This window comes from Siphateles boraxobius, unplaced genomic scaffold (genome assembly GCF_051911475.1).
Source record: "Siphateles boraxobius isolate OS27281-9 unplaced genomic scaffold, OSU_SipBor_1 1, whole genome shotgun sequence".
NCBI classification, from domain to species: Eukaryota; Metazoa; Chordata; class Actinopteri; order Cypriniformes; family Leuciscidae; genus Siphateles; species Siphateles boraxobius.
The window spans coordinates 22,143,848-22,155,748 of record NW_027508699.1 but is presented as its reverse complement, the minus strand read 5'-3'; the positions used below and the strand labels follow the sequence as shown (position 1 = coordinate 22,155,748).

The following is an 11,901-nucleotide window of genomic DNA, read 5'->3' as shown; positions in this document are numbered from 1 at the left end:
CTCAGTCCCCATTCACTTTCATTATAGCCTATAGAGAGCGAGAAAAAAAAAAAAGAATGAAAGTGAATGATGACTAAGGCTGCCAGTCCCTAATATTCTCTTTTTGAGCTCTTCAGAAAATAAGTCAGTTTTAAAAAAACATGAATATGAGGAGTAAATGACAGGATTTAATTTTTTTTTATGTTTATTTTTTATTTTAGTTTTTGAGAAATATCTATTTAAAAGCCAGGTAAACAATGAACTTTCATAATTTATTTCATAAATATAAATCATCTTTCCTCTACGGCCAAAAAAATAAAAATAAAAAAATGATTAATGATAAACTGAATAAAAGTAGAGGTAATAGTAGATAGTGACCCAAATCTCCAAACAGACGCGACGATATCAAATAACGTAGGCTTAATTTTCAAACTACTTTCGCATCCCTTAATGTTCATGATCCCTCTCAGTCACCGCTCTATGTGACAGCCAATCAGCGGGTCTGTCGCTTAGACCGCACGAGAGAGAGAGAGAGAGAGAGAGAGAGAGAGAGAGAGAGAGAGAGATGCTCCGCACAGTGGAGGGCAGAGGGAGACACAGGCACACAGAGTCCTGAGTCCACATAGTGTCTTCACAGCGCTCAGAGGATACACCACGAAACCAACTGCTGTCGACTCCTCAGCCCTGAGGTGAGTGGAGGGAATTAACTGTAGCCTACTTACCTCATTTTGCGTTTAATGTAACGGCTCTGAATTTAACATGCACGCGCAGTGTGACCTCAACAGTTAGACCTATGCTTATGCCGTAGACTGACTTTCATGGATGAGCGTGGATGATAATGATGGCTGTCAAAATTTGCCGGGATACTTTTTTTTTGTTGCAAACTAAGCTACTACTAAGCTACATAATAAGTGATTTGTATCACAGCGTGATATGTATCATAGCATCCAAACATTTGTAGAATATTATTTCCTGTTCATTTTATTTCCAATTTCCTGTTTTTGTTTACACGCCCAGATATAATACTGCACGCGATAGTGTTGTCCGGTCCCGAATATCTATTTGCTAGGACCCTCTTGGAACTGCTGTTCATTTAGGCTACTCTTGTTTTATTTAAATTAGTAACTTCATATTCTAATGCAAAATGTTAATATGATTTCTTGAGGAAAGTTCGGACTATTGTAGTTGTCTATAAGCTACAACCTACTGTAAAAATGTTGTCATCTTCGTTTCCATCTGTCATTTTAACTTGCCTAAAATAATAACTTTATCATAAATTATTTTTAATGGTTTCAACTCGATTTGCTTAACAAACTTATAAATTTCAAAGTGGTGAAAGGTGCAATGAATGTATCACTGAATGTTGTGACCTGATTGTTTTACTTAACAATTTAGCTATTAAACTTAATTTTTCAGTTTTAGTGGGTTGACATTTTGTACAGTTTATTCAATGTCCACTGTTGTGTGGCGGCAGAAAGTAATGTTATTGGTTATTTTCGTTTCAACGCCTTTTTTCAGAGGTGATAACACCAAACACTTTATTGTATTTATTATTTCAATGCCAGGCCTGTTAAAACTGAGTTATTAACAAATATTTAATTTGAAAATTGTGATTACCAGATCTGAAAAAGTCTCTCTCTCTCTCTCTCTCTCTCTCTCTCTCTCTCTCTCTCTCTCTCTCTCTCTCTCTCTCTCTCTCTCTCTCTTTCTCTCTCTCTCTCTATATATATATATATATATATATATATATATATATATACTAGCTAGATATTACTATTTGCGAGTAGCCTACAATCTCTATAAAATTATTTTAAAATTATCATCCAGTAGGCTAATTATGAATGACTGAAAAAGTAATGGAGAAGTCATGGGAATTCAATGATCAAAAGGTTTGGGAGACTGTAGCACTGTTCAAGGCCTTTTATGTCAGGCACCTGTAGTTTTTTGGGTGGATTGATTAAAGTTGTTCTATATTATGTAAATTATTCATAAATTCCAGGACTATTCAGATGTTATTCTGAAGAAGAACCACAGTAGTTGCAAAAATGTCTAAAATGTTTCAGAGTTTGTTTGTTTTTTGCCAATGCTAATATTTTGTTGTAAGTGTACAAAAATATATTAATATTTGTACTTTCCAGTCAATGTGGCAGTGCAATTTTTAATCCACTAAATTGCTGGATTTGACACTCTGTAAAAAGAAATCTTAGACTGGAATAAAATGGTTGAACAACTGTTGTCTTCAGAAGATATGGTTGCTTCTAATGTGTTCTACTCGTACTTTGGTTGGATTTTATGCTTGTAACAAACAGCAGACCTCTAAGATATGATATAATAAGGAAACTGGTAGATGGGTTTATTCAAGTTGATGTTAGTTAATAACATACTGGATGCAACGATATGCATGTTTCAGTTCTCCTATTTTTTTTTTTTTTTTTCCAATGTTAAACGTGTCTTTTTAATAGATAATGGAAGCCTGCAACATACAACAGCTTTTTAAAATACAAACATATCATTTGAATGTTATCATATTTAGAAATATGTCACCTAATAATCAAAGGGTTAGAAAATGCTTGCAATTCTGTTTGGGTTCAGATATAGATTGCTAAATTGTACATAGATAGATAGTAAGGCCATATGACCTTTGACCTTTGCCACATTACAACTGGATGGAGAATCAAGTGCATATTAGTTGTTGTTTTTATCATAGCCTTTTTAATTAAATCTGAGTCTGTCTGAGAGGTTTTTATTTATTTATTTAAAAACAAAACAATAAAAGCATTTTATTGGCAATTGTCATAGTTGTCATGCTACTTTCAAACAAACAGATTTTAAAATATGATGTTCTAACAAACAATAGAATTTCTTTTTTGATCAAAAGTTTCACACTTTGACAGTCTTAATAGTTTGAGAGTTTTGCGTTCTCAGGTTGTGAGGAAGCCTGTATGCAAATGTTTCAGTAGTCTCTGTATGATAATTAGATCAGAGCTATCTGTCACCTGACATCACAATGGCCCAGTAAAAGCTGTGTTTGCTCGCAGGAGATGAAGCAGGATAACATTGATTAGCACATGCACATGATTAATTTCACTCAAGAGTGATTTATGAACCTCTATCATGCTTTTACCTCAATAATGGAATACCACATAAATACCTCCAAAAATTATTCTTTAAAAAAAAAACTATTCTCAAGAAAAGCATGACTGGAGTTTAAGCCTATTTTTCCCAGATATGAGTAATTTTCTGTTCTGATGTGTAGAACACTTCCAAAATCAATAGAACAGTGTTTATCTACAACCGCTTTAGCCCAATACGAGGCGATTGATTTTCTTTACCAATTCAACATCCGCTATCTGTTTTCAGTTTCCTGGCTTGTTGTTCTTGTTGTTTGCTAATTTAAACGGATGGGAACGGAGGGCCGGGCGACTGGAACTGCGTCTCAAGTAAATCTTTAAATGGGCTCGCAAAGGAAAATATTTTTTCAAAATATTTGTCTATTATAATAAGTTTGCATCTTTCAAATACATATCCCTATAGAAAATTGGGATATGAAAGCTCTGGACGTCCTCCATAGATACTCAACACATCAGTCAGTGTGTAAGATGACAGGGCAGATCACAGTGCGAGTTGGAGGGGAATTTGGGGGGAAAAAATAGCATTGATGATGAAAAACAAACTTAAAACAGAATTCGCTATGCACAATGAATATTTCTGCCATTCATGCTGGTGCTTAAGAATAAGGATCGCTTGCTTTCTTTGTGCTGAGTGCAGTGTGAAATAAGAATGCAGATAACATAGACACCATGCTGGCGGTCCTGCCATGGCTGCGTTTGTGTAAGATGATTTATTCGGTCAGTGCATGACTGCTCTGAATGTGACCTGTGACTCTCCACATCTTAATCACAGTGACCCTGGTGAATTAGCTCAACTTCAATTCTGAATCTTCTTAGTGTGTGTGCGGTTAATCAGAAGGGTGGGGCAATTTTTGAATGAAATGTTTGCGGTGCTTATGTATCCTTCAATCATCGACGTTAAAATTTCGAGATGGTTGCTTTAATAAAGCGTTATTAGTAGTTCAGCACAAATTTGATTTTGCGAGTCTGGAGATCCTTTAATCGTAAATCCTCCTCAAAGTTTTTTATTCGTGTTTGAAGTGACTTGATTCATGTTCACAGTGACTTGCTCAGCTCGGCTGTCTCTGCTGATGTGATCTGCTCTGGCTGGTACATGTCGAAGCCGAGTTCTCCACCCATGTATGCAGAGAAACATGAGTCTGCCATATCGATTTTTTATAGTCATGTACAAGACATCTCTAACTGTCTCCATATGTCCACCATTTTACACTGGGAGGGAACAAGTCCCATGTGCATGGAAATTTGCGTGTGGCATATCATCTGGTGGCTGGTGTTTGAAATACAGCCCATTGAACTCCTAGGCGCTCACTGTGTAGCAATATATATCCTTCACCATAGCTTGTAACACAGTCTAGATTTGCATAACTGAGAAGCTTCCTCCCTTTGGAAATTGAAACTGTGTCCACAAAATGTGGCGGCATCTAATTACTCACTAGAGCTGAGTTGTCAAAAATGGGCTATCTGTGCAGGCAGCATCCAATCATGTAGTCCACTTTCAGGCACAATAATAGGCCTAATGTCATTAATGTTCTTCTCAGTTGTCATGGTTCTTTCAATTGATTGCTTTCTCTTATTACGTGCGAGTCAGTCCAAAATGAGGCAGAATGTATTACAGCTCTCCAATTTTCAAACCTGCCCTGGACGTGTGTGAAATGAATTACACCAGCACCGAAAATTGTCCATTCTGTTGAGGAATCACAGTTTTCTCAAACCTAGATTGGTCAGAAAATCTAGCCTGGATATATTCTGCCGGTGACATCTCACACCGAAGCTGCAATACTGATATATTTACCCTTGGAAAAACAAGCTGTCATACAAGCAGCATGGCCCAAAAGCAAATAGTTATTAACTGGAAGACGACACAGTCAGAGTGTGGTCACAGAAAGGGCACAGGCCTCAAGAGCAAAGAGCAAGAAATACAAGCTACATACAGATTACTGTATGGCTGATGTATTTAGTCGCAAATGAGGTACAGTCTGTTATTGGAAGAATAAACTAAAATATCTTTGTCCCTAATCAGTGAAAGGAGTGGATTTAAAATTCCTTTTCTTGTATTCTATAATGAATTTGAAATCATAGTTTTCTAAAATAATAATAATAATAATAATAATAATAATAACTTGTGTATATCCTGGTATTTATGTTACAGGCAATATCTGTATTTGGTAGCAGAGAGGTGACTGAGGGTCTGATCCATTTCAATAATACATTAACAGTGCTTGCTCATTTAGCCTGGCTTCCAGAGAATAAATATGTATTTGCTTTGCAAATTAATTCATTTGATGATAGAACCAAATTAGCCAAGATTCATAATAGCTGTACAAGACAACTATATGCCTAAGGTCCTGCTGAGTGTTGAAGCTGACTTCTGCTGATGAAACTGCAAACTCTTCTTTTGAAGATTGTATTTTCTGACTCCTTGTCTTCACTTCACATCATATCTGGGTCTGTGGCAGTAAAATCTCCTACATCGGTTATCGGCAAATTTTTATTTCTTAAATTATGAGCTTAGCAGTTACTTTTAAATTTATTGTTAAACTGTGCATGATATTTAATTGTGCATCTCCTATTTTATTATACATTACATTTGGACACTTGAAGTAATATTTAACAAATCTGTAAATGTATTGTATATCAGTTTTTTTTATATTCATTGTATTACACAATATTAATGAATTAACTTAAATGATGTAATATATATATATATATATATATATATATATATATATATATTTATTTATTTATGTAGAATTTTTATATCCAGTATATGTTGTTTATTGTACATAACAAAAAAAATATTGGCTTATCAGTTTGTTTTTAATTGTTTGCTATTGGATATTTAATTGTGCATACTAATTTCTCATATTTCTTCATTTAGATGACCTTTGCCATCATTTAACACTCACTTAAAGTTAACCTTTAAAATTACTGATAAATGTAATTTAATGTATTGCATTTCTCAAAATGTATATCCAATTTTCATATTAATTATAATATACAATATTAAAATATTCACTTTTATTCACATATTCAGCAACTAGCAATAAAACAAATTTTATTTTTATTTTATTTTTTACTTATCTAGACAAACTATTGTAGCATTTTAATCAGCCATGTATTGTTTATTGTCCATACTAGCATACAAAATGTATTGTATAAGACTTATCGTAACAGTATTGACAAATCATGGTCCAAAGAAATAACGTATAAAAGAAAAGAAGTCGATTTAATCAACAGCCTTTAACCTTTGCTTTTTGCTTGCCTTCGGCATATGTGGTGGCTTTTAATTCAAAGAATTTTCCAGTTCTCAATCTAGGTTTATTTATTTGTTGTCACAGATTAATTGAGATTTTCAGTTGTATTGTTGTGCTTGTTAATGTCAATAAATGTCATTATTGATTATTTCTGTTGATATATATATATATATATTTTTTTTTCCTTGTTGTGTGGGGCCTGAACTATATCAACAAAGATGCAGAATCAAATGTCAAAGTATGTTGTGATTGCAATCGCAATGACTTCTTGTGACCTTTTGGAATGGAAGCATTGTTACTTTGATTGTAAAAATCCTGTCTTTAAAACTTCTTCCTCAAAGCAAGGGTTAAAAGCATAAAACAACACAATGAATTACGACCTTGTCAGGAACGGTTCCATTTAGATACCTTCATGAAAATCACGGCCATAAATTGAAACACAGTCTGGGGGTTAAACAACCACGTCTCAGTCTGTCTGAAACACAAGTCTCTTGTGTTTACCAAGGTAAAGGTGCCACACTTACAAGATGTTGCGAGTCTGAGGATGAGTTAATGCCTTTGTCAAGTTGTAAAAGGGCCTTCAGGGTAGAACACACAATACATATAAACTATGATCCGAGAAAGAGTCTGTTTGACTTTGACAGCCTCTGCAAAAACTCTATTAGCACCATGTTTGTGATTTGCGTATTTGTCAGTCATGGAAGTGACAAGTAAACAAGCACGCTTGTAAACGCGCACGCACAAAACAGCCAGACGCGGATACATTTGCATTGAAATGGGAGCTGCATTCCAGGGCTGAATCACAATGCTGAAGGGAGGCTTCTGTCTCGTAGGCTCCCGCGGAGTTCGTTACATACGCCGTAAAACTGCTGTTCCCACGGCTTCTCCTTTGCCTCATGAGGGGAACCCTAAACAAACACCCCACAATGCTGTTATGGGATTATAGGGAAACCTTTCCAGCTCCACTGTAAACGCCAGGGCCACACTGACACAAAGGTTAACAGGTGTTTTGTGCTATCTATTTGAACAGTCTGCACGAATTGACAAAGGAAGGACAAGCTGCAGTCTATCACGCGGCGATCTCGTGAGCAAATGAGTGTTATGCGGCTAAATGGGGATTTGATTTTAGCAGGTTTGGCTAAATTGCTTTAATTCAGCACACAGTACGGTCTGCTCCAGGCAATTTGTGCATCAAAAACACACGCTTTCACCGCCTTTATGGCCGACCAGGAAAAGCAGATTCTAAGTCAGTGGCACAACATTGCTTCCAGATCACATTATGGCCTCTCTCGTTACGTAATTAAGAGGACCCATCTGGTACGGGCAGCGCTCCCTGACACTAATTGTGTTGGTGTGCACATGGCCATCCCATTGAGCAAAAAAAGACCTCCAACATTTGAATCCATTATCTCCTACTGTTCAGATTAGGGCGCACATGTTTCCAGGGAGATTATGGTGGAGGCTCGGGGGACGCTTGTGTCTTGTAGGGTCGAGACTTGAGGATTAAGTCTATGGTGTGGTAGCCCTGTTGGTTAAGCACTTCCAGCAATCTAGTCACATGCCGGGAGTATGTTACAATGTGCTGTTATATCAAGTGACTCCTTTTATGTGTGTGAAGACTAGAGATAATCGGTTTTGGCCGATATTCATACTTTTCATACTATTTAACTTAATCAGGCGGTTCTTTAAATTCCCCCGGTGGTGAAAATCAAGCTTTTAATGTGTGTGTTGTTTTTAATATGCTTTAAGACAAACCCATGTGCACATTTATAAGTCAACACCATTGCTGGGTGTTTTCTCTTTAAAACTGCAGTGATCTAAAGACAGTCTCAAAAGAGCGGTTTGAAATCACTGGTGTTCCTGACGTCACAAACTACCTTATAACCAATTACGTTAACGTGTGATCGTCAACGAGCGGATCTCTGAGCTGGAGTGAGTGGAGGCGGGGCTAATTTGCATATTCATAGAACTGCGTATACTAAATGAGGCAAGGGTGTAGAGTTACATTCAAGCTATTTGTAAGTATGAAGTTGTTGTTTTTTCAAGGAAAAAACTTTAAAACTGTAATTTTGGTGATCAAATAGTTTTAAGGGATAAAACAATATGTTGACTACAGGGGGACTTTAGCATTGGGTTTCTTTTGGCAAGTCTTCAAAGAATAGCACCCAACAATAGGTAATGTAATTGTATGTATTATTTGGATGATTAATAATAATAATTATTATATTATATTTATTGTTCTTAGTAGTAGTAGTAGTAGTATTACAGCAAAAATATGACATTTCAGTTTTTTCATTATAATGATAACAATTATTGTTATCATTATTATATTTGTATTGTTATAGCTAAATAATGTGCATTTTATTTTTATTATAATATCAATAATTATTATTGCAAATTAAAATGAAAATAAAAAAAGTGATCATAATAATAATTTATATAATATTATTGTTATAATTAACTGCAAAATTGTCTGAATTATATTTTGATCATGATAATAATTATAATAAAAATGATAATGTCTATGTTGTACTTTTAGTTAATTTGCGTCAAATAGCAGAAATACAATAGGCTATTTCAAATTTAGTTCGGAATATCGGTCATTGGATACTTAACATTATAAAATCAGTATATCAGTTGATTGTGTGTTGTTATATGATACTATAGTCCCTTTGGTTGTGTCAGCTGCAAAAACAGCACAGTATATATTTATCTGCTTACCGTCACTGATTTATTTCACTTCTTAGCATTTTTGCCATCAGGTAAACGTGTTATTGCATGTAAACCTCAAATGGTGTGTATAAATAGCCCTGGAAAATGTTGGGTAGGTCAGATATGGGGAAAAAAAAACATATGTCTAAAATGAATAAATCAATCATCACTTACAGCTGAGCTAGAGTGTTGCAGGATAAGTGATACCTTAGCATTTGAAAACCCTGCTGTCTAGACAGCACCCCCCCCCCCCCCCCCCCCCCCCCCCAAACAGACAAATCAATATATATTGATTACCCGCTATGCCCTGGGGAATGACACGGATACGCTGCTTGGCAGGCAAGTGCACCGAGTGGACCGAAGAGGAGCTCGAATCTGTTTAAGTGTGCCACCCTGACTGCATTTGTGTTCACCTGATCTCGACTTTGCCTCTCGTGCACTGTTGCTCAGTGGTAGAAAGAGAACCACAATCAAACATGGCACATGTCTCCTACCATTTGCTCGAGAGAGAGAGATGAGTACTAGCTGGAGAGTTTTCTCTTAGTGTTTTCACTAAGATGTGATGTAGCCAGAAGCTACGTGAGAATTTCTTTGCAGAGGCCAAATTTTTTTTTTTTTAAATAAAATAAATTTTCACAGCTCAGAGAAATCAAACTTTTATGCTATCGCTATCATGAGACGCTATATCATGTACCTTGACTATGCAAACAAGAATGACCTATTTAAAAACCGTGGCGTCTAGTCTTTCTAGTTAATGGCTGGTGGTCATTTTAATAGAGAGCCTGGAGACAGTGTGTGGCATTAGCTAGGTCTGTTTCTCTCTGCTCTGCTGGTCTGTGTTCCTGCAGCAAGAATTGTTACCTGTCGCCTCCCTTCTCACTGCCCGTGGCTGACATTCTCCTTCTCTCACTCCTAATTGCCCCTGTGGGACTTATCAGGGCTGCTGTGGCTGTCTTCAGCGTAGCAGAGCTTTCAGTGAGGGCCACGCTCGGGCCCCGCCTCTCTCTCTTTCTCTCTGGCACTTCCTGCCGCCTGACCGACTCCCCGCGTCCTCCACAGGTGTCGCCGGTCTTCCTCTTCCTCCCTCACCTGTCAGCCCCCACTTCGTTCGCATTCCCAAAGGGCCTCTGAGGGTACTGTGTCTTTGAAAGAAAAATATAAAATAAAAAAAGATAGAATAAAAATAGGACATGTGATGTCTCAAGGTTAGACTGCATGGTAAATTGCCTGATCTGAAAACAAAAGCAGATAACGTTTAGGCAGATGCGAGTGAGGTGCCATTGAGGTTAATTTGTTTTGTCTGTGTTTTGGATAGCAGACAACCGTGGCGCAGTTTATGGCAGGCACCCCTAGAGTTAATTACTTTATCGTTGCATTAATTGAAACATGAAAAATTGAAACATGAAAAAGTCAGTTTAAAGGTGATGTGTGTAATTTATTCCATGTGGGTTGATTTCTCAGGAAAGTGTGAAGTTGAACTGGTAGCATCTGGTTGTTTGAGATTCCACACCAGTTTGACACTGCAACATTGGCTTAACCAATGGCGTGAGTTTGGGGCGGGACTATTTGGTTTGCGACCAATCGCTGACAGGGGTAGTGTTTGGATAAACTGTTATTCATTTTTCAGTTCGATTTAGTGATGCTAGGCACACAAAAAATACACACTACAGCTTTAAGTTAATTGATAGTTAACCAAAATAATAATAATTTTATTTGGGCTTTCATTGTCATGTAATAATAATAATAATAATAAAATAACCAGGTGCAACCAACATAAAGTTTGCTAAATCCATTAAAAACATAAAACACTAACGTGTTTACCCCTTTTTCATTTTATGCAATCAAATTAAGCAAAGGTCTTATTACATTTAAATAAATAAAAATTGAATACAGGATGAGGTTAATAGCCATATGTATTATCACCCTCTGACACTTTTACATAATGGCAATGGTGGGTTTAAGGATATGCCACTAAAAATAAATATATATATATATTTATATTATATTATTTAGACATTAGCAATTTTATTTTAGTTAGGTTAAGAGTCATGAAAATATATTTTATTACGTTTTCCCAGTAATGTAATTTTATTTTTTCAGTTAACAATTTTTATTTTATTTAGTTTTTGTCTTCTTTTTTTAGTTTACGATAATGACCTTGGTTTGGAACAACATTAGGGTCAATACTGTAGATGATGACAGATTCTTTTCAGTTTTGTGTGTATTATTTTTTTGGGGGACTCAATCATGACTTTCACAGTATAAGACTGATATAAAGAGTCTGTAGTGATGTGGATCAGCATGTATCAAATGACACATTGGTGAGGCTGTAAAATGAAGTGCTGTGTGAGACACTATGTAAAACCATTGTCCCATTGAGTTGTCTTAGGTTTGTGCTTATATTTAAAGACAGCAGGGGAATTTTTATCCTTCACTATCCATCTCCCTCCCAGCAGGATGGACTTGTAAATGAATGAGCAGACATTTTGTGCTGGAAACTGTGTCTGTTCAGTCTGACACACCATGTAACAAAACCGCTTTAGATCCAGCTGAGTTCCCCCGGCAGGACTGTGTCAAGGGATTTGCCAGGTCACAGAGCTGAGCAAAATGGCTGCCTGAGTTTGACTAATGTGCTCCAGGAGCCCGTTCTCTTTGCCCAGGAGTTTTGGGTGGCTGAAATTCATTAAAGAGCAGCATCCGTAAACTACAATTGTTGGACATAACAGGGCCCACATCTCCCATTTTGCTTCCCTGTTTGTACCGAAATACATACAGGGAATCATGCACACACATACAGTATGTTTATACATACGTAGAGCCCCCAT

At 36.4% G+C, this 11,901-nt stretch overlaps 1 protein-coding gene across 1 annotated transcript in view; it reads left to right on the top strand.

Annotated features, from left to right (window-relative positions):
- The first annotated feature begins 537 nt into the window (after nt 1–537).
- cdh6 (cadherin 6) overlaps nt 538–11,901 on the top strand; it is a 35,008-nt gene continuing 23,644 nt past the window's right edge. Inside the window, exon 1 of the mRNA XM_077228768.1 lies at nt 538–668. The gene's annotated coding sequence lies outside the window, so the exon portion shown is untranslated. The remainder of the gene's footprint in view (nt 669–11,901) is intronic.